Below are 24301 nucleotides of genomic sequence, written 5' to 3' on the forward strand. Positions count from 1 at the left end.
GTCCACAAGATGCTTCTCGCTGGCACACTGAAAGGTGCTTCTGGAGTGAATGACCGCTATCGGGGTTCGCGTTACCTCTGAAATCTGCGGTATCAACAACAGTATGCTCCTATTTGGTGTTGGCATGTTGCATTCGTTCTCAATGTAACTGAAGCATAGGCCTTCCATTAAAAAAAAAAAAAAAAAAAAAAAAAAGAAAGAAAAGAAAGAAAAAAAAGAAAAGAAAAAGGATAATGTAAACATCTTCCCATGTCGATAATGAAATTTGAAGATATATGAAAACAACGAAAAACTGTAATATTTTTACCGTTACCGCCGGTAACAGAGGTAATACGCACTACACGTCCCTGGTGGCCACGATATCATATTTACTTCTATGTGTAAATTAACAATGATTGATGGGAAAACGTTTGGGGTCATTGCTGATTTTTCAACTCAAGCATGTGGAATTTGTGGGGTGACACCAAAAAATATGAATAACTTAAAATTCATAGAGCAACTTTCGAAGGATGAAAGCAAATATGAATTTGGTCTTGCAACACTGCATGCTTGGGTAAGGTGTTTTGAGTGCATTCTACACATCGCATATCGTCGGAACGTCAAAAAGTGGCAAATGCGTACGCTAGTGGATAAGGAACAGTTTCAGCAAACTAAGAAATGCATTCAAGGTGACTTAAAAACTAAAATGGGACTCTTCGTTGATATTCCAAAGCCTGGGTTTGGTACAACAAACGATGGTAATACTGCCAGGCGCTTTTTCGAGCAGTCTATTAGTAGTATTGGCTGCACTTTGCCGCACTTTTTGGCCCCTGGGTCCCTGCCTCAGGACCCATGGTCCCTGGCTGGGGTCAATGACCTAGGGGTACATAGGACCACCCCCTCTAAATTTTGGCAGGGGTACCTTGGCCCACCCCCTAAATTTTGGCAGGGGTACATAGGACCACCCCCCTTAAATTTTGGAAATTGCCAAATCTAAAAATTTGGTATGGTAGCCTAGGACCATAGTATGTACCTCTATCAGTATTGGGGGTCTATGTCGTTCCCTTTCATGGGTAAAAAATTGCCAAAAATTCAAATTTCGGGGGTTTTTGACCTAATTTATCCCCTTGGATGAGGTGTTATTACCCTATATGGTTATATGGGCGTATACAGGGGTCCATTCCCTTTCATAAGACATGGGTATATTAATGCACCCCTTGAAAAATTTGGGAGGGGTACCTTGGCCCACCCCTTCAATTTTGGAAATTGCCCAATTTCAACATTGGGTATTATAGTATAGGACCCTAATATGTACTATGATAAATTTGGGTGGTCCACCTCATTCCCTTTTAGGGGTACATAGGACCACCCCCCTTAAATTTTGGAAATTGCCAAATCTAAAAATTTGGTGTGGTAGCCTAGGACCATAGTATGTACACCTTGTCTCAAAAAGGTTGAGCGCATTCTTTATTGGTGTTTTGAGGCAAAAATTTTCAAAGTCCAGCTTCGGGTATCTTCGGGAAAAAGTAAGCCAGGTTCGAACCTCCAAGCCAGCCTTTGCAAAAGGGTAAAAGTTTGCAGATGTGTTTTTCTTCTTTTAAATATAATAAGACTTGTTACCAAGTGTTTAAAAAAGCAACATTGATTGAAATACTAAATGATACAATATTTCGAAACGTTTTTATTAATGTGAGCACATGCTTGTTTGTCATTTAGCTCTCTATACGTAATGGAACATTTAAATACGTTAAAGAATCTTTCCATATGTAAAAGAATGCTCAAAATTAAGAAATAGAACATAATTATCGCCTGAGTACTAAAATAAAACTCAAAGTAGAGCAGAAACTGCGTTTGTAATGGATATGAATGTCATAATCATCTTGAGATCCGTTATACGTTGCTAGAAGCTTAGTTTTAGAAGTCCTTGTGTTAGCTCATTGGTAAGCTGTCGGATTTCAAATCATATGGTTGAGAGTTCGATTCTCGTCTGGGCCAATACTTTTTTTAAAATTGCATTTTCCGCAATGCATGAAAAATTATATAAAATAATTACATTAAAATACATAAGTTGTTTATATATAACATAATAATTGCAGAACATAGTAATTATTATGTTTAAAATATAACATCTGAGATAATTTTCACAGTAGGTCGGTATTATATATGAGGATGTAAATACAAGTTAAGAAACTCGTTCAATAGCAATAAATAAATCATGTAGTGTATTTATTTGCAGCTATTTGTCATGTAGAGAGTAATTCTCAACATTCATAATACAGAATGTCATTTATGTTCTTGAAAGGTTATTCGATGCATAAACAGAGGGTATAAACAGAGAATCCAAAGTCGGAACGCTCGCAAAAAAAATTCATGAACCCCAATGGTCACGTGAGCAGACTGGAATTGTGCTTATGAAGCATGCCACAGCAGAAAGTCTTTACATAGATTTTCAATTCAATTCCTGATATATGCTTTTGCAATGTGGAAGTGGTGATGCCTTGAGTCGCCTCTCTCTCGCTCGCTCGCTCGCTCACTCTCTATTTATACAGAATATAAAAGTGGATTTATGTGTGTGTTTCAACATAATTCTAATATATCTAGAGCAATTTTAACTATATTTCTTACAGTCTGGAAAAAGAGTACTGTCGGGATACATATCAAAAATGCTAGAAACGGTTCGATATTAGTATCGAATCCATAGTTTCGTGGTCGCTTAGGTGAATAGCTCTACTTTCAATTCAAGTCCAATTAAGCTCCCATTAGCACCCAGGGTGGTTACGTAGCGACATAAAGATATCGAAATCAACCGATATTAGAATCGAATCGTAAGTTTTCAGCGCCGCTAACAGTGTAGCATTTCCCATTAGTCCACATTAGTCCCATTGCCTAGAGGGCAACATATTTGCAGAGTGCAAATTTTAAAACTTGAATAATATTTTAATTTTTTCCGTATGAAAAAGTTAAAAATCATGAGCAAATATACTATTTCACGAACAATCCTCTTTTACTATTCTAATATGTTTAATAATTGCGTAAGAAATGTAATAGTAATTCAGAACATGTTTCACAGTTGTTATTTTTGTTACATAGTTGTAGCTATAGCATGTAGTGAGTGGAATTTAACTGTAATAAATTCAGTAATTAACCATATTCGAATTAAGTTTTATTTTTAAGTTCGGAATGAAGGGGCGGAGAAATATGCAGTTATTGGCGGCACCGAGCTTTTCTACATTTTACTTTCAAGATCTCCATTTTTCTTTTGTCATTTGTTCCTAATAAAAAAAGTTCAGTCACTTTTGGATTGTCATAGGATAGTAGGAGTTGGATTTTGGGATGCAGCCTGTGAGATTCTAGAGGAGCTAACTGCTTGAAAAAATATTTTTGAATCATCTGTAACATATGAAATAAGGATATGTATCATAAAAAATTGAAAGTAACTATGTCTGCGTAATCATCACGGTCAAATTGCAAAGTCAAATGAATTGACGTTTGGTATATAATCAGGCTCCAATCCCAACTGGGAAGTTATCATACGCGTGTCACTTTCATTATAATACATATCCTTAGGGGGAGTTGAAGTCCGAATTTTTGCGAAAAATTTGGTATCTCACAAGCCGTTCAACTGAGAGCTGAAATTCAGCATACAACTCTTTATTAAAAATAAAGAGAATATGCCCTGGCATTTTTTAAAATTGTCTTTTATGAGCGGGGGGACGGGGGTGCCTTTTCTATATAGTGGAAATTAATAGTGGGTTGATTTGTAAAAATAATCGAAAACGATTGATATTAGTTGAGAAAAAAATTGAGTAATGCAAACTAAAGTTCTTTTTGAATTTTATACCCACTGCTTTCTATTTATAATTGCTGAAGCTGGTGTTTAATATATGGAGCGTTCCGAGCATAAGGCAATCAAGCCATAAAGTTAGAGAAAATGGCCATAAAATTTGTATTCTAAACGTAATTACATGGGCATTTTCAATTTTTTTTTTTTTTTTTTACGTTGGTCTACTTTTCCTTGATTCGAAACTTTTAAATTTCACCCTATTTTCTACTGAATGTGTCTGTAAGGCAACAAAGAAATAATTACATATGATAAATTTAAATTCATTTTAATTCGGAAAATGAGAAACACTTTGCCATTATATATCGTAAAGGTCAGACCCACCAGTATTGTAACAAAGAGGTGCTTGAGCCAATGACGGTAGAAATTCAAACTCCGATAAGTGATAATTTCACAGTCTTGTTTTATTACAAGTGTAATCTCTTTAGTCAATGGAGAGGAGGACGTGGGTCATCGGTCAGAGTTGATGTCGATGGGTTTTGGTGGGTCGGAGTTGGTCGCAATGGTTCAGAGTGGTTCATAGTTGGTGGTGGGTCAGAGTGGATCACGATGGTTGATGGGTCAGAGTGGGCCAATGGGTCATTTGGGTGGTGGGTGATAGTGGGTCATGGTGGGTCGTGGATCAAATTTTCATTGACCCACACCATCTCTGGTTAAAATTGTACTAAAGATAAGAGGCACCGAAGATGCATGTCGGCTATTATGCTCAAATTTTGCGCATGGATAGTACTTTACCAGAAAGCAATAAATCTGAAACGGTTCACGGTATCACCTCCTAGAACTCGAGATGTAGGGGTTTGTCTGATTGGCTAAATTAAGACGTCAATGATTTATCCTTCAACAACCAAGCTTTTTATAATCGTTTCCGTGGGGAAGTCAGAAGAACACGTGCCTAGTAATCGTAATATTGATAGTTCGCGTCCACCCCGGCGTATTTGTTTTGTGTTTTTTTGATTCACCTAAATATAAACAAATCACACATATAGGCATTTTAACATATTTTGGGAGAGTAATTATTGTGGTTCGTTGGCGTTTCATCGCGTCTCTGCCACTGGTAGTAAAGTTTTCAAAATTGAACTTGGGCCATCACGGATCGTCGCTGCGGGGCCACCAATTTCTGGCGAGAGGTTAATAGTTGACCATCTGTACTCCACCGACGCTTACAGCTTAGGGTAATGAACGATGTCCTTGCCTTGTAGACTTCATGACTACCGACGTCGGCAGTCAACTAGCTTTTAGTATTCCTTTATTAACCATCTATCGTTCATGTTTGTACACGGTGTTGTCATAATAATAATAATAATAATAATAATAATAATAATAATAATAATAATAATAATAATAATAATAATAATAATTATTATTATTATTATTATTATTATTATTATTATTATTATTATTATTATTATTATTATTATTATTATTATTATTATTATTATTATTATTATTATTATTTGTAGTAACAGTAGTATAATTGATGATAGAATAATTATTGTCTATGTATTGTCTAGGTAGGACTACACACAGGATTTGGCTCGTTTTGGTTCGACTTGACTCTAATCCGAGTCGAGTTGGAAGATATTTTTCGCGCCGAGTCCAAGAGTAGACCTCAAAGATGTCTGTTTCGAGTCGAGTCGAGTTTCAAAGAAAAGTCGTTCGTGCCCATCCCTACTAATGAGAGCTTAATCGGAGTTAAGCGAAATTGAAAGTCTCACTATTTATCTAAGCGACCCCGAAAACTATGAATCTAATATCGATCATTTTCTAGCAATCTTTTATATGTATCCCCCTCCCATTCACCATAGGTAACCCGACAGCACTCTTTTTGAAACTATAAGAAATGTGGTTAAAATTACTCTAGGCCAGTGGTTCTCAATCTAATTCCTATCACGATCCCCTTTTATCACACGCTCTTGCCAGCGACCCTTTTATAATTTGTTTTATAATAAGCTTGTGTGGGATTTTTAACATACCTACTTCTATAATAGTAGAATCCATTTTTTTGGTTTATAGTGAACAGTGCCATGGAAAATCATTGCCCGGGGCGAGAGTATAGTACGATGTCACCGTATATATGAGTGACGTCGACAGACTAGCTACGAAGCGCCACCATGGTTGGCACGAAGCTCAATAACATTTTCAAAATAAACCCTACCTTTCCTTAATTTTGAGCACATTTTATTACGTTTTCCTTCTATTTTACACATGTGCACATGCACTTTCCTAACATGAGTAACACACTTCCTCCGAAATGTGTGGCCCCTTTTTTAGGCGTCCGGCACTGACAGTGGATACAGTAACTGTAATATCTATATTCCCAACGACGAAGGTGATGGTTCAAGATGGATGTTAAACTCCTTCATTGAAGAGGCCATTAACGTATCCGATCTAAGCCCACAACTTCTTGACCAAATAATAGAATGATCATGCGACAAGTCTTTGCAACTGGTTTTCTGTAACGAAGACTTGGACAAGTTCTGCCTGATGAGGAGAGAAGAATATCCTGGTCTGGTGATTGCTGCTTTAAAAGTAATAATTCCATTTGCTATATCGTACTTGTGCGAAAGTGTTTTTTTTATGGTAGACATTAAAACAAAGATAAGAAATCGCTTATCAGTTGAAAATGGCTTGATAATGTTCGTCATGAAGATTGAACCGGGCATTGCTGCACTAGTGCAATTACACCATGCTTAGGTGTCTCATTAGGTTTTAATTTTAATTGTATTTCAATGTGCAGGTTTTGTTTCATGTGTATTTTTCTAGTATTTCTATATACAGTTCTCATTAGTTTTATATCATACCTCTTTGATTTAAATTCATTTTTAAACAACTCTACTAACTAACTAACTCTATGGCCTATGGAACCCGGAGGTTCAATGCCGCGTTCACAAAAGCTCTACACTGACTTCTATCCTTAGCCAATTGGATCCAGTTTCTAATTTGTATTCTTATCTCAGCGAGATCCATCTTAATATTCTACTCCCATCTGCGCCTAGGTCTTCCTAATGGTCGTTTTCCGTTTGGTCTTCCTGTCAAGACTTTGAAAGCGTTTCTACTTTCTTCCATTCTAGCTACATGACCTGCCCACCTAAGCCTCCTAGACTTGACGACCCTAACAATGTTGGGTAACCGTATAAATTATGTAGTTCCTCGTTATGAAGTTTCCGCCATTCCCCATTCCCGTTCCTCTTGGGTCCGAATATTCGTCTAAGGATCTTGTTCTCAAATACTTTCAGTCTATGTTCTTCCCTCAGAGTAAGTGACCATGTTTCGCAACCATACAGAACAACAGGCATGATTATCGTTTTGTATATTTTAAGCTTCAAATTTCTCGACAGAATTCGCGACGACAAGATACTTTGAACCGAATAGTAACACGAATTCTACACCCTTTGAAAATGTTCAGTAGACTTATTTTTTATTGTTCTTTACAGTGTGTATAAAAAATAAAAGTATGCCTATCAGAACAAAATTAAAAATAATATTTAAAAATAATTTCTGGTATTAGATTCTAACTATATTTATCTCTTCCGCCTATCTTCGCGATCCCCTAGGGGCCGCGACTCCCAGGTTGAGAAACCCTGCTCTAGGCACACATGAGTTATGATGGAACATACATACATACACTTTTATATGTATAAATGCAGATAAGAGAGAGTTGAGAGAGAGCGATTAAGGAATTACCGTTCTCAATCTCTTCACTTTACTTTTGCGATTCGTGAATTTCTTACGTGACAGTTTGGGGCTAGCTAGTTTTTTTTTTGTCTTGAACCACGATCCGATTTTCGATATGCTCGACCTAAATGCTGTAATGCGAATATTGAGAAGTTATCTGCGATGAAAGTAGCTGCAAATAAATACATTACATAACTTATTTATTGCTATTACACGATTTTTTAAATTTGTATTCAATATTCACACATAACACACCGACGTTCTGTGAATACCTCAGATGTTATATTTTAAAGATAAGAATTACTTATGTCGTGAAATGATATGAATATATATATTCAACTCATATATACAAGTGATGGTATGAAAATATATATACAACTGATGAATTGTAATGTAACTATTTTACATAATTTTCATGCATTGAGGAAAGTAGAATATCATAAAATAATCTCACCTGAACGGGTATCGAACTCACGATTTAAACACTCGGTGGTGTACCACTGAGCTAACATGACCGCTTTTCGGAATCTGCTTCTGAAATATAACTGAGCTCATACGTAAATGCTCTTTTCCGTATGGAAATCACAATGACGAAACGAGAGTGTGAATACATAGTCTCGAAATATTGTATCATTAAGTATTTCAATCAATGTTACTTTTTTCTACACTTAATACCATTTCAACATGTCTTATTATATTTAACAGAAGGAAAAACATATCTGTACATCTTTTCCCGATTACTAAGGTTGGCTTTGGAGGTTCGAACCAACAGCTTTAGTTTACTGTTTTCCGAAGATACCCGAAGTTGGACTTCGAAAGTGTTCGTCTCAAAACAGCTATCATCATATCGCTCAATCTGTTTGGTATATGGTATATGTTTTTATACGTGTAAAGTCAGTATAACAATTCATTCTTTAAACAGCTTTTCGTATGTATTAATATTTCTTTATAAAAACTGTTTTTAATATTATTATTACGGCGCACCATTTTCAGATTTCTTTCGCGAGTCGTTGATCAAGTCGTTCGCCACCAGCGTTGCCAGACTCACAGCTCGGAATTATTCCAAAACCTGATCGAACTTATGCTAGATTCGGTCAAATTATGCTAGATCCTCATAATTACTAATTCAGGAGTTTTAAAAAAAGGAAGTTGAGATACGATAACGTAACTTAAAATACACAGAGAGCAAGAATGCATGGATAGAACTCAATACTTCACGCACCAAAATTTTAACTCAACTAAATTACTGCAGTCGTTGTCAGACTCAATGGCGTATATATCGTATAAATGAATGCAAAGTTTTTCTTTACATATTTTGAAAGAAAATTACTTCGCAGCATAAGCGGAGTTGGGAATCATCTGCTGGGGGGGGGGGGGCGGCAGATTTTTGGTCGGTCTCGGAGCTGTCATTTCAGGAATAAATATGATCATGAAGTCAGAAATAAAGATGGTGAAGTTGCCGAAAAGTTGGGGGGAGAATGGCCCCCATAGCTCCGCCCATGCCTCGGAGTTAAAGGATTAGAAAACCCTGGGTGGAGCCACAAAAAAAAAAGCCCAAAGCCGTTCCGAACTTACTTCGGAAAATAAGACTGCCTGTATGGTTTACCGAGTGTATGAATCAATGGAAGAGGATACATTTCTGCCGTTCTTTTTCTTCCCACGACCAACTTCTTTCTCATCTCCAGGTTTTACGGCTTTTTGATAACTTGCTGAAATTGTGCTAGATTTGGGCAGGATGCTAAAAGCAAGATGCTAGATGCTAGAGACATGCAAATTATGCTAGATCTAGCATCATTATGCTAGATCTGGCAACGCTGTTCCCCACAATAGGCGTGTCGTGCAAGTAACCAATCACACGCCAGGTACTAGCTTTTACCTTATGCTTCCTTCTCACAGCTCAGAACATTAGTAACTATGGATAGACGTACAGCAGTAATTACTTTATGGGAGTTGGAAGGTTATTCTGCAACTGCAGCTAGCAGGCGAGTAGGTGTCCCGGCCTCTACAGGAAGGCGATGGATTCGGAAATATGGTGTTACAGGTCAGACTGGTAATTTACGATCTCCTGGTCGTCCGCATGTGTCAACCGAAGCCCAAGATGCGAGATTAGTAAACGAAGCCCGGTTAGACCCACTAAGGACGTCTGGACAGCTAAGGGAAGCTTCTCTCTTTCCTGGTAGTAAGCATACAGCTCTGCGAAGGCTTCGTCATGCTGGGTTACGTGGCCGTGTTGCTGCCGTGAAAGAAAAACTCTCAGACGACCACAAAATTTACCGTCTCGCGTTTGCACAGGCGAATGTGGGTCTCAATTGGGAAAACGTAGTTTTCTCAGATGAATCCATATTCACAACATCAAAGGAGGGACGCCGTTTTGTGTATCGTCCGAGAGGCACCCGATATGACCATGGATATGTGGCTGCTTGCAATCGCAGTGGCCATGTATCTATTTTATGTTGGGGTTGGATTTCCAGTCGCGGAGCAGGACAGCTTCATAGAATTGAAGGACATCTGGACAATGCTCAGTACTTAGACATTATCAGTAATATCATGGTGCCATCTGTACGAGTATTTCAGCCTGATGGTGTAATTCAGTTCCAGCAATACCAGTCGCCAATACATACTTCCCATATGGTTCATGAATGGTTCGCAGGGCACCCTGAGATTGATTTAATCGACTGGCCGCCTCGTGGAGCAGACCTCAATCTCATGGAAAATATGTGGGCAGAAGTGAAGCGTACTCTAAGGGAAAGTTGGCCTGAGGCAGATCCACCAAGAACTCAGGATGACCTGTGGCATCTTGTTTCCGAAGCATGGCTGGAGGTAGGGGAAGGAGATAGATTTGTCACCCATGTAATAGATTCCATGCCCAGAAGAATGGGGCGTGTAATAAATTCAGAAGGGTCTTGGACACAATATTAATGCCCCCCCCCCTTAACTCGCGAAAAAAGCCCTTTTCAAGGCTACCTAAACGCTTCTGAAAATATTTCTAGAAGTAAACCACTCCTTGTATCCGATTTCTGTGCAATCCTACTAACAAAAGAATGATAATTAGCTGTAGGCTTTGAACTCAATACCTCTTCAGTGGCAAGTCCGTACTCTACCAGTGAACTAACATGAACACGCAAACCCAACCTGAAGAAACACGACTTTCAATTTCTGGTATTCGATGACAATGATGCTCATATACTTTGCAAATGTTGTATTCAACTTGGGATATTCCGCAACACACACACACACATAAACAAAGCGAAAGAGAGAGAGAGAGAGAGAGAGAGAGAGAGAGAGATGAATACACAAAAGCATATTCAACGTATTCGAATGAGACTCTAAGTAACGACATTCCGTTCTAAAGAGAATTTGTGTTTCTTCCCGTGACGTTAAGGGGATCGGGAAAAGTTGTGTCTTGAAGCAGGATACGACTTTGGATACTCTGTTTATACACTTTCTATATCCGTAGGAATATACTGTATTTCACGAATATAAATAACATACTGTAATGAGAATATTGAGAAGTTAAATCTGTATGACAAATAGCTGCAAATAAATACACTACATAACTTATTTATTGCTATTAAACGATTTTCCTAACTTGTATTTAACATTATCATATATAATACCGACCTACTGTGAAAATTATCTCAGATGTTATATTTTAAACATAATACTTACTATGTTCTGCAATTATTATGTTATATATAAACAACTTGTGTATTTTAATGTAATTATTTTATATAATTTTTCATGCATTGCGGAAAATATAATTTTAAAAAAAAGTATTGGCCCAGACGAGAATCGAACTCTCAACCGTATGATTTGAAAGCCGACAGCTTACCAATGAGCTAACACAAGGACTTCTAGAACTAAGCTTCTAGCGATGTATAACGGATCTCATGATAATTATGACATTCATATCCATTACAAACGCAGTTTCTGTTCTACTTTGAGTTTTATTTTAGTACTCAGGCGATAATTATGTTCTATTTCTTCATTTTGAGCATTCTTTTACATATGGAAAGATTCTTTAACGTATTTAAATGTTCCATTACGTATAGAGAGCTAAATGACAAACAAGCATGTGCTCACATTAATAAAAACGTTTCGAAATATTGTATCATTTAGTATTTCAATCAATGTTGCTTTTTTAAACACTTGGTAACAAGTCTTATTATATTTAAAAGAAGAAAAACACATCTGCAAACTTTTACCCTTTTGCAAAGGCTGGCTTGGAGGTTCGAACCTGGCTTACTTTTTCCCGAAGATACCCGAAGCTGGACTTTGAAAATTTTTGCCTCAAAACACCAATAAAGAATGCGCTCAACCTTTTTGAGACAAGGTGTACCTCTATCAGTATTGGGTGTCTATGTCGTTCCCTTTCATGGGTAAAAAATTGCCAAAAATTTAAATTTCGGGGTTTTTTGACCTAATTTATCCCCTTTGATGAGGTATTATTACCCTATATAGTTATATGGACGTATACAGGGGTCCATTACTTTTCATAACATATGGGTATATTAACGCACTCCTTGAAAAATTTGGGAGGGGTACCTTGGCCCACCCCTTAAATTTTGGAAATTGACCAATTTCAACATTGGATATTATAGTACAGGACCCTAATATGTATCATGATAAATTTGGGCGGTCCACCTCGTTTCCTTCCATGGGTACAAAATTGCCAAAATATAAACGTAAGCAATACGTTATACAACGTGTTTGGTTTTTGGTCGATTTTATCCCCTTTGATGAGGTGTTATTACCCTATATAGTTATATGGTCATGTATAGGGGTCTATTTCCTTTCATAAGATATCGGTATATTTGTACACTCCTTTAAAAATTTGGGAGGGGTACTTTGGCCCACCCCTTAAATTTTGGAAATTGCCCAATTTAAACATTTGGTATTATAGTACCGGACCTTAACATGTATTATGATAAATTTGGGTGTTCCACCTCGTTCCCTTTTAGGGGTACAAAATTGTCAAAATATAAACGTAAGCAATACGTTGTACCACGTGTTTGGTCTTTTGGCCCAATTTATCCTCTTGGATGAGGTTCTATTACCTTATATGGTTATATGGTTATGTATAGGGGTCTATTCCTATCATAAGACATAGGTACATTTGTGCACTCCTTTAAAAATTTGGGAGGGGTACTTTGGCCCACCCCTTAAATTTTGGAAATTGACCAATCTAAACATTTGGTATTATAGTACCGGACCTTAACATGTATTATTATGATAAATTTGGGTGTTCCACCTCGTTCCCTTTTAGGGGTACAAAATTGTCAAAATATAAACGTAAGCAATACGTTGTACCACGTGTTTGGTCTTTTGGCCCAATTTATCCTCTTGGATGAGGTTCTATTACCTTATATGGTTATATGGTTATGTATAGGGGTTTATTCCTATCATAAGACATAGGTACATTTGTGCACTCCTTTAAAAATTTGGGAGGGGTACTTTGGCCCACCCCTTAAATTGTGGAAATTGCTCATTTTATATATTTGGTATTATAGTACTGGACCCTAACATGTATTATGATAAATTTGGGTAGTTCACCTTGTTCTCTTTCATGCGTAAAAAAATTGCCAAATTTTACTACAACCACGTGTTTGGTATTTTGGTTCACCCCTTGGATGAGGTCCTATTACCTTATATGATTATATGGTTATGTATATTGGTCCATTCCCTATTATAAGACATGGGTATATTGATGCACCCTTTAAAAAATTTGGGAGGGGTATCTTGACTCATCCACTCAGTTTTAGAAATTGATTAATATAAGCATTTGGTATCTTCGTACAGGTCTTCAATATGTACCACTATAAATTTGGATGGTCCACATCGTTCCCTTTCATGGGTAAAGAACTGCCAAAAATCAAATTTCGGATGTTATTGACCCCTATTTAATACGTTATATGGTTTATTACCTCTATATGTTTATGTTCTCTTTTAAATTTGGGAATTATCAAATAACAAAATTCGGTAAACGTTTTCTAGGACCCATTGGTATTCCTCTTATGGCCAAATATTCAAAATTTAAACGTTATTGACCGGCTTTATTATTTAATAAGTACAGGATTTATTACTTTTTCATAAGACACAGGTGTATTTGTGTACCAATCTTAAATTTTGGGAGGGGTACATTTCTTATTGTCATATCAATAATTGGTAATTGTTCTTTGGGTAAATCATTGTGAAATATGAGTATGATCACGTGATCAGTTATTGACCTATGATGGGATTAGGAGTCCAGGACATTGGTACATTTAAACTTTGTAGGATAATTTGAGAATGCGTCATTGGTATTGATTATTCCCCGCCAAATATAAACGTAAGCAATACGATGTACCACGTGATTGACCTTGATGAGGTAGTGTACAGGGATACATAGCTATCCTTATTGAATCTTATGACTCATAGTCTTAAGGGAATACATGCTACAACACTGGCAAAGTTATTGTTGATGCAATTTGATTGGTTGATCACTATCTTTCGTGCAATCTGATTGGCTGATCACTATCTTTCGTGCAATCTGATTGGTTGATGAGTTTCAAATCTTTGCTGCATTCAGTTTTGTTTTAACATTTAAAAAGTTTGAAACTTTGGTTTGACATTTTTTCGTTTGATATTTTTAGTTTAAAATGTTTGTTTCGAAATTTTTGTTTGAAAATTTTGTTTCAAATTTTTGTTTGAAACTTTTCGTTTGAAATTTTTGTTTGAAAAATGTTTGTTTGAAAATTTTGTTTGAAATTTTTTTGTAAATTTTTGTTTCAATTTTTTTGTTTAAAATTTTTTCGTTTGAAATTTTTCGTTTCCAAAATTTTTTTCTGTTTAAAAATTTTTGTTTGAACAGTTTTCTTTGGAAAATTTTGTTTCTAGTTTTGTTTAAAAAAATTTTTGTTTGAAATTTTTGTTTCAAATTTTTTTTTGTTTAAAAATTTTTTGTTTTGAAATTTTTTTTCAAAATTTTGTTTGAAATTTTTTTTTGTTTCAAAACTAAAAAAGTATTTGTTTGAAATTTTAGTTTAAAAATGTTCGAATTTTTTTCTGTTTAAAATTTTTTGTTTGAACATTTTTGTTTCGAAATTTTTGTTTCAAATTTTTAAGTTTATGCACTCATTAGTGAAGAACCGGAACTGCTTAGAAGAAAATTTGGTTTGAATTTTTTTCTTTGAAAATTTGTTTCGAAATTTTTCGTTTCCAAATTTTTTTGTTTAAATTTTTTTGTTTCGAAAGTTTTGTTTGAAATTTTTTGTTTGAAACTTTTTAAGTTTGTGCACTCATTAGTAAAGAACCGGAACTGTTAGAACTAAAACCTCTGGCAACATTGTGGTGCAATAGTACACGTCAGAACATAGGGTTGTACTTGAAATGAAAAAAACACAATTCATTGAAATGGATCATTTTATTACACTCCACATACATCCATACCAGATAGTGGTTCTGGATATTGTCGATACAATGTATTTTGAACTTCTTGCACTAGTTTGTCTTTAGCATATAATTTTAATTCCAATTGAAGTCTTTTAAGGTCTATTGCGATATCAATTGGTGGAAACTCAATGTCCATTTGATCACAAATAAACTGTTTATCAATACAGGTATGCACCCACGAACGATGTTGACAACCATCACAATATCTAGATACATGTTGTACAATATGCATAACACATTTTTCAAAATAGTACTTTTTCAGGAATATACTTGTTTTGTTACACACTTCCACTGCATGTTTCACACACTGAAATACGCTGATAAATTTGTTCCATTCCGTTTGCGTTAGATACACCATGTTGCGATGGACATGGAATGTACTCTTTTTACGTAACAGCACCATCTTCTCTTCGAGGACTGTACGCATCACCACTTCATGATTTGAGCCTAATGATTTGACTATGGTCACATTTAGCTCATCATGAAAATAATCGTTCATTTGGTCGATTCGTGAACATAATATTTGCCATTCTTCACAGGTCAGTTGTACACCAAATTGTTCTGCTTTGCCCAATCGAATCACTGGTTCAAATGTTCTAGCACTGATACCAATCATCACATGTTTTGTTTGAAATATATTTATTGGATAATAGCTTGCGAAGATGAACTCTTTATCGTTAGAAGTACACATCTTTCCTCCTGAAAAGCACTTGCTCAAATGATTTCGCGGTATTGGTTAATTTATAGAACTACGGCTGACGTCATAGGAAGGAATGTGCTGACGTTTGAATTCATGGTTTCATCACAGTTACTGACGTTCATCACATCACGTGTGTTTAGAAACTGCAGACAAGTAGCCATGATGACGTTATTATGAATACTAACTCCAACGATACTTATATATGATGCAAAACTGATGACGTTGCATTATCATGTTCTGACGTGTACTATTGCACCACAATGTTGCCAGAGGTTTTTGTTCTAAACAGTTCCGGTTCTTTACTAATGAGTGCACAAACTTTCAAACAAAAAATTTCAAACAAAACTTTCGAAACAAAAAAAAATTTAAACAAAAAAATTTGGAAACGAAAAATTTCGAAACAAATTTTCAAAGAAAAAAATTCAAACCAAATTTTCTTCTAAGCAGTTCCGGTTCTTCACTAATGAGTGCATAAACTTAAAAATTTGAAACAAAAATTTCGAAACAAAAATGTTCAAACAAAAAATTTTAAACAGAAAAAAATTCGAACATTTTTTAAACTAAAATTTCAAACAAATACTTTTTTAGTTTTGAAACAAAAAAAAATTTCAAACAAAATTTTGAAAAAAAATTTCAAAACAAAAAAATTTTAAACAAAAAAAAATTTGAAACAAAAATTTCAAACAAAAATTTTTTTAAACAAAATTTTCCAAACAAAACTGTTCAAACAAAAATTTTTAAACAGAAAAAAATTTTGGAAACGAAAAATTTCAAACGAAAAAATTTTAAACAAAAAATTGAAACAAAAATTTACAAAAAAATTTCAAACAAAATTTTCAAACAAACATTTTTCAAACAAAAATTTCAAACGAAAAGTTTCAAACAAAAATTTGAAACAAAATTTTCAAACAAAAATTTCGAAACAAACATTTTAAACTAAAAATATCAAACGAAAAAATGTCAAACCAAAGTTTCAAACTTTTTAAATGTTAAAACAAAACTGAATGCAGCAAAGATTTGAAACTCATCAACCAATCAGATTGCACGAAAGATAGTGATCAGCCAATCAGATTGCACGAAAGATAGTGATCAACCAATCAAATTGCATCAACAATAACTTTGCCAGTGTTGTAGCATGTATTCCCTTAAGACTATGAGTCATAAGATTCAATAAGGATAGCTATGTATCCCTGTACACTACCTCATCAAGGTCAATCACGTGGTACATCGTATTGCTTACGTTTATATTTGGCGGGGAATAATCAATACCAATGACGCATTCTCAAATTATCCTACAAAGTTTAAATGTACCAATGTCCTGGACTCCTAATCCCATCATAGGTCAATAACTGATCACGTGATCATACTCATATTTCACAATGATTTACCCAAAGAACAATTACCAATTATTGATATGACAATAAGAAATGTACCCCTCCCAAAATTTAAGATTGGTACACAAATACACCTGTGTCTTATGAAAAAGTAATAAATCCTGTAGTTATTCAATAATAAAGCCGGTCAATAACCTTTAAATTTTGAATATTTGGCCATAAGAGGAACACCAACATCTACAATGGGTCCTACAAAACGTTTACCAAATTATGTTATTTTATAATTCCCAAATTTAAAAGAGAACATAAACATATAAAGGTAATAAACCATATAACGTGCTAAATACTTACCAAAGGGTCAATAACCTCCGAAATTTGATTTTTGGTAGTTCTTTACCCATGAAAGGGAACGATGTGGACCATCCAAATTTATAGTGGTACATATTGAAGACCTGTACGAAGATACCAAATGCTTATATTAAACAATTTCTAAAACTGAGTGGATGAGTCAAGATACCCCTCCCAAATTTTTAAAGGGTGCATCAATGTACTCATGTCTTATGATAGGAAATGAACCTATATACATGACCATATGACCATATACGGTAATAAGACCGCATCAAACGGGATAAATTGGGCCAAAAACCAAACACGTGATACAACATATTGCTTATGTTTATATTTTGGCATTTTTTTTATTCATGTAAGGGAACAAGGTGGACCACCCAAATTTATCATGATACATATTGAGGTCATGTACTATGATAGCGAATGCTTAAATTGAAAAATTTCCAAAATTTAAGGGATTGGCTATGGTACCCCTCCCGGGGTGCATCAATGTACCTATGTCTTATGATAGAAAATGGACCCCTATACATGACCATATAATCATATTAGGTAATAGGACCTCATCCAAGTGAATAAATTAGGTGAAAAACGAAACATGTGGTTGTACTAAAATTTGGCAATTTCATACCCATGAAAGGGAACGAGATGGACCACCCAAATTTATAGTAATATATATTAGGGTCTTATACTATTATACCAAATGTTTAAATTGGGCAATTTCCAAAATAAAGAGGTGGGCCAAGGTATCCCTCCCAAATTTTTAAAGGGGTGCACAAACGTACCTATGTCTTATGAAAGGTAATACACACCTATAGATAACCATATAACCATATAAGGTAATAGGATCTCATCCAAGGGAATAACTTAGGTCAAAAGACCAAACACGTGGTACAACGTATTGCTTACGTTTATATTTTGGCAATTTTGTACCCCTAAAAGGGAACGAGGTGGACCACCCAAATTTATCATAATACATGTTAGGGCCGGTACTATAATACCCAATGTTTAAATTGGGCAATTTCCAAAATTTAAGGGGTGGGCCAAGGTACCCCTCCCAAATTTTTAAAGGAGTGCACAAACGTACCTATGTCTTATGAAAGGTAATACACCCCTATACATAACCATATAAGGTAATAGGACCTCATCCAAGAGGATAAATTGGGCCAAAACCAAACACGTGGTACAACGTATTGCTTACGTTTATATTTTGGCAATTTTGTACCCCTAAAAGGGAACGAGGTGGACCACCCAAATTTATCATAATACATGTTAGGGTCCAGTACTATAATACCACATATATAAAATGAGCAATTTCCAAAATTTAAGGGGTGGGCCAAAGTACCCCTCCCAAATTTTTAAAGGGGTGCACAAATGTACCTATGTCTTATGAAAGGTAATGGACCCCTATACATAACCATATAACCATATAAGGTAATAGGACCTCATCCAAGAGGATAAATTGGGCCAAAAGAACAAACACGTGGTACAACGTATTGCTTACGTTTATATTTTGGCAATTTGGTACCCCTAGAAGGGAACGAGGTGGACCACCCAAATTTATCTTGATACATATTAGGGTCCTGTACTATAATACCAAATGTTTAAATTGGACAATTTCCAAAATTTAAGGGGTGGGCCAAAGTACCCCTCCCAAATTTTTAAAGGAGTGTACAAATATACCGATATCTTATGAAAGGAAATAGACCCCTATACATGACCATATAACCATATAGGGTAATAACATCTCATCAAAGGGGATAAAATCGACCAAAAACCAAACACGTGGTATAACGTATTGCTTACGTTTATATTTTGGCAATTTTGTGCCCCTGGAAGGAAACGAGGTGGACCGCCCAAATTTATCATGATACATATTAGGGTCCTGTACTATAATATCCAATGTTGAAATTGGTCAATTTCCAAAATTTAAGGGGTGGGCCAAGGTACCCCTCCCAAATTTTTCAAGGGGTGCACAAATGTACCCATATGTTATGAAAGGTAATGGACCCCTATACATGACCATATAACTATATAGGGTAATAATACCTCATCAAAGGGGATAAATTAGGTCAAAAAACTCCGAAATTTAAATTTTTGGCAATTTTTTACCCATGAAAGGGAACGACATAGACACCCAATACTGATAGAGGTACATACTATGGTCCTAGGCTACCACACCAAATTTTTAGATTTGGCAATTTCCAAAATTTAAGGGGGGTGGTCCTATGTACCCCTAAAAGGGAATGAGGTGGACCACCCAAATTTATCATAGTACATATTAGGGTTTTATACTATAACACCCAATGTTGAAATTGGGCAATTTCCAAAATTGAAGGGGTGGGCTAAGGTACCCCTCCCAAATTTTTCAAGGGGTGCATCAATATACCCATGTCTTATGAAAGGGAATGGACCCCTGTATACGCCCATATAACCATATAGGGTAATAACACCTCATCCAAGGGGATAAATTAGGTCAAAAACCTCCGAAATTTGAATTTTTGGCAATTTTTTATCCATGAAAGGGAACGACATAGACCCCCAATACTGATAGAGGTACATACTATGGTCCTAGGCTACCATACCAAATTTTTAGATTTGGCAATTTCCAAAATTTAAGGGGGGTGGTCCTATGTACCCCTGCCAAAATTTAGGGGGGTGGGCCAAGGTACCCCTGCCAAAATTTAGAGGGGGTGGTCCTAGGTACCCCTAGGTCATTGACCCCGGCCAGGGACCATGGGTCCTGAGGCAGGGACCCAGGGGCCAAAAAGTGCGGCAAAGTGCAGCCAATACTAACTGAAGCATAGGCCTTCCATTAAAAAAAAAAAAGAAAAAAAAGAAAGAAAAAAAAAGAAAAGAAAAAGGATAATGTAAACATCTTCCCATGTCGATAATGAAATTTGAAGATATATGAAAACAACGAAAAACTGTAATATTTTTACCGTTACCGCCGGTAACAGAGGTAATACGCACTACACGTCCCTGGTGGCCACGATATCATATTTACTTCTATGTGTAAATTAACAATGATTGATGGGAAAACGTTTGGGGTCATTGCTGATTTTTCAACTCAAGCATGTGGAATTTGTGGGGTGACACCAAAAAATATGAATAACTTAAAATTCATAGAGCAACTTTCGAAGGATGAAAGCAAATATGAATTTGGTCTTGCAACACTGCATGCTTGGGTAAGGTGTTTTGAGTGCATTCTACACATCGCATATCGTCGGAACGTCAAAAAGTGGCAAATGCGTACGCTAGTGGATAAGGAACAGTTTCAGCAAACTAAGAAATGCATTCAAGGTGACTTAAAAACTAAAATGGGACTCTTCGTTGATATTCCAAAGCCTGGGTTTGGTACAACAAACGATGGTAATACTGCCAGGCGCTTTTTCGAGCAGTCTATTGTGGCATCATCTATCACAGGAATCGATGAAGAGTTAATAAAACGGTTCCACGTGGTATTGCAAAGAGTTTCATGCGGTTATGCGGTGAATGTGGAAGCGTTTCGTAGTTACTCAAAAGCGACTGCTGAAAGGTTTGTTGAACTGTACCCTTGGTACTACATGCCATCTAGTGTGCATAAACTGCTCATTCATGGGGCAGATATCATCACAGCTGCTGTTCTCTCTATTGGTATGTTTTCAGAGGAAACTACGGAAGCGAGAAATAAAGATTTACGACGATACAGGGAGTTCCATACACGCAAATTTAACCGTGTGCAAACAATGACAGACTTAATGAATAATATGCTATTTTCCTCTGATCCTTTCATCTCTTCCATTTCTCAAAGTGGCCACATTGCTCGATCACGTAAGATTTGGGGACTTGATGATGACGTCAAATCTCTCTTGACACAACCTTATCTCATTCCTGACTTATCTCCAGATTGTGAAAGCGACCCTGATAGTGAATAATGTTCCGGTAACTGCTTCATGCGTTCCTATTTAGATAAAATGCACACTTATTGTAAGAACAGTTTTCATTTTTCGTACCGTAAATTGAGGTGGCTTTGAACACCTTGATTTTGTCACATAGAAACTTAACCTTACACCTTATAACTATGTACCTATTGGGGAAAAATATTTTTATATTTAAAAAATAAGACGGAAGAAATGAAAACTGATAGCAGAATAACTGGAAAATGAAAACAATAGATTTCAAAATCATCCCACCGGTTAAATTCACCCCACTTTACGGTGCTCATGCTTTTGTTCAGTTTAGTTGTTACTGTAGTGTTGCAAATAAATGTTTAAGTACCACAGTGAGGCATTGTTTTTGATATATGACTTTTGCACAGCTAGATTATGCGTTTCGTCCACTGTGTGACGCGACAATAAAAATAATGTTCTACTACCAAAGACGACGTGTACAGCTTTTGTTTTGCAGCCATCATCTCGATCTCTCGTAGTTTTATTTCTTCTGCTTTCTTCCACTCTCAACCACGCAAACGTATTTCTGTCAGAATGACAGGAGCAATGACATTTGTGTTTGGCTTTTGTCGCTTTAACACTGCTGTGATATCAGTGGTAGCAAACAGATAATTTTTATGCAGAATCCAATCTTATCTTCGCAGTACCATGACTAGTGTTGCCAGATTTTGAATACGAAAAAACAGGACATCAATCTCAGGCTATATAAAACTTCTGGATTCCTACTCATTTGATCAGAATCAACTATTTACCTGTCTTCCAGATTACTACCCACAATTTTGCAATTCATTAGGCAGGGGTGCCCACAAGGGGGGGGCTATGACGCAAACTGCGTCATTGCAATATTTGGGGGGGTTAAAATCTATATAAATATGTTTGATGAGGGGGGTAAAATTAATCGAAAAGATTTTTTTCATGGAAGAACACCTACGGATAGACAATTGGGGGGTGCGTCATAGACATAAGGGGGGGGCACCACTGCATTAGGGATGCGTACGAGACAAGATTTGTGGCTCTCTCGTCTCGAAAATGTGCTGTAAAAGTTATGTCTCGACTCGAAAAATGTATATTTCTCTATTGGAAGAGCCGTGTCTCGAGTCGAATTTTGTCAGGAAAATACTGTCTCGACTCGTCTCTCTCGCATCCCTACAACTCATTCTATACACAGTTAACACAAAGGAAGCCCCACAAACAATATATAAAGAATGTCAAAACCTAATATAAGAAGAACTGCCTGGAGTCCCTCATTCCGAATTCCGATTTGTTGTGTTTACTAGCTCGTAAATATTGCGACAATTACGACACACTCTTCCATTTATGATTGAAGAGATACTTTTTTTCTTTTTTCCGTCATCACCTTAATCACAAACACTACCTCAAAGGAAATACAAATTTAGCATTTACTAAGAAAAAATACATTTACGCTAAACTCAAAACGATAAACGAAAAGCAAATATCTTTAAAACCTTTCAAAGAAACGCTCTTTTCTACTGAAAGGGATATTAAAGAAATTTATGCCATAACATATACCTCCTCTTGATTATTTTATAAAATCTTTTTTTTTTCTCTCTCTCTCTCTCTAGAAGCTAAACAACCCATGGGACGAAAGAATGGATGTCATTTCAAACTCCCTGTTGTTTGTTTAGTAAAATTAATTGGCTACACAAATATTCTGAAAACTTTCCGTTTTTAGGTGAGACACTAGTTCTTGCACGTTTCTTCTTTTTTCTTCAATCTGGAAAGGGAAAACCGAGATAAACAGGCGTCCCGAAAACGCTTTTCGAGACAGTTAATTCTTCATTGAAAACCAGAACGTCTGGCAACCCTAATCCATGGCCCTACATGGACTAAACGAATTGACGCATCTTCATTGACAAAAAGACCTTCTCAAGAAAGTTATCAAATCACTCTGTACATAGTACCATGCTGAGAAGTGCATATTAGTGAATAAGAGGGTATTGCGGGAATGTTATTCCAGACAACTAATTACGACGAATGGTGAGTGTATATTTTTCATCTTGTATATATTATGAATAGTTAATTGTAATTTAATGATGTAACATTTCATAAATAAGATTTTTCTTTCCTGTAATTCGCTAGAGCGTACAGGTTAAGCCTCAGACAGTGCGTGTGTTGCGGAGGAAGAGGGGTTATAGCGTGCGATAGACTTTGCTTCCAATCCAATGCACAAAGATTATTTCTCTTGTAAAATCCCGTCCGGGCAAAGTTTTTCATCTTCCGTCGCCATTGATGTTGACTTTAGTTTTGCCCTTAAAGCGTGTTACACGCACCAAGCGAACCGATCAAAGTCTCAAATAGGAAATGCCATGGGCACATCACATGATATTTTCAAGGTGAAAATTTTAAATGGAAACATGGGGCGACTGATGCCTCATTCTATAGATCTTTAAACCTTAAAGGGCGCTGTGGCAAAAGATTGTTCATATGGGTCACCGTTTTCAAAAAGGACCATAAAAACATGGTGCCTGTATCAGGTAAAAGAACACAACAATTATTCGAATGCCCCATGCCATTTTCCTAGTTCACTTTTTGTTCTGTTAATTTATCTCCAACCGTTTTCATATTAGTGATACTGGACGTTTTATCTGATACAGACGCCATGTCTTGGCGACCATTTTGAATACGGTGACCAATATGAAAAATCTTTTGCCACAACGCTGTTCAATGTTTGATAATGTATCGAACAAGGTATTACTTGACCAATCTTTCCATTTGAAATTTCGAAGTTGGGTCCTGGGCCCCCATACAAGTCGGCCCTGGTGGGAATCACCGCGACAACATCGTTGACATGCCCCATGCCATTTTCCTGTTTTACATTTTGTTTGTTAATTTATCACCAACCGTTTTCATATTAGTGGTACTGGATGTTTTATCTGGTATAGATACCATGTCTTGGCGGCCATTTTGAATACTGTGACCGATGTGAAAAATATGTTCTCACAACGCTGTTTAGTGTTTGAAGATTTATCGAACAAGGCTTCACTTGACCCATGTTTCCATTTAAAATTTCGAAGTTGGGCCCTGGGCTCCCATGAAGGGCGGC

The 24301-nt window shown here is 36.2% G+C and overlaps 2 protein-coding genes across 3 annotated transcripts in view; one reads left to right on the top strand and one right to left on the bottom strand.

Annotated features, from left to right (window-relative positions):
* Nucleotides 1–24301, bottom strand: part of LOC145693711 (ATP-binding cassette sub-family C member 4-like) — a 210482-nt gene that overhangs the window by 157425 nt on the left and 28756 nt on the right. The window lies entirely within an intron of this gene.
* Nucleotides 23119–24301, top strand: part of LOC145693712 (putative multidrug resistance-associated protein lethal(2)03659) — a 217401-nt gene continuing 216218 nt past the window's right edge. The window contains exon 1 of the mRNA XM_081769997.1: nucleotides 23119–23235. The gene's annotated coding sequence lies outside the window, so the exon portion shown is untranslated. The remainder of the gene's footprint in view (nucleotides 23236–24301) is intronic.

The sequence above is a fragment of the Thermobia domestica genome, chromosome 8 (assembly GCF_964235325.1).
Source record: "Thermobia domestica chromosome 8, izTheDome1.hap1.1, whole genome shotgun sequence".
NCBI classification, from domain to species: domain Eukaryota; kingdom Metazoa; phylum Arthropoda; class Insecta; order Zygentoma; family Lepismatidae; genus Thermobia; species Thermobia domestica.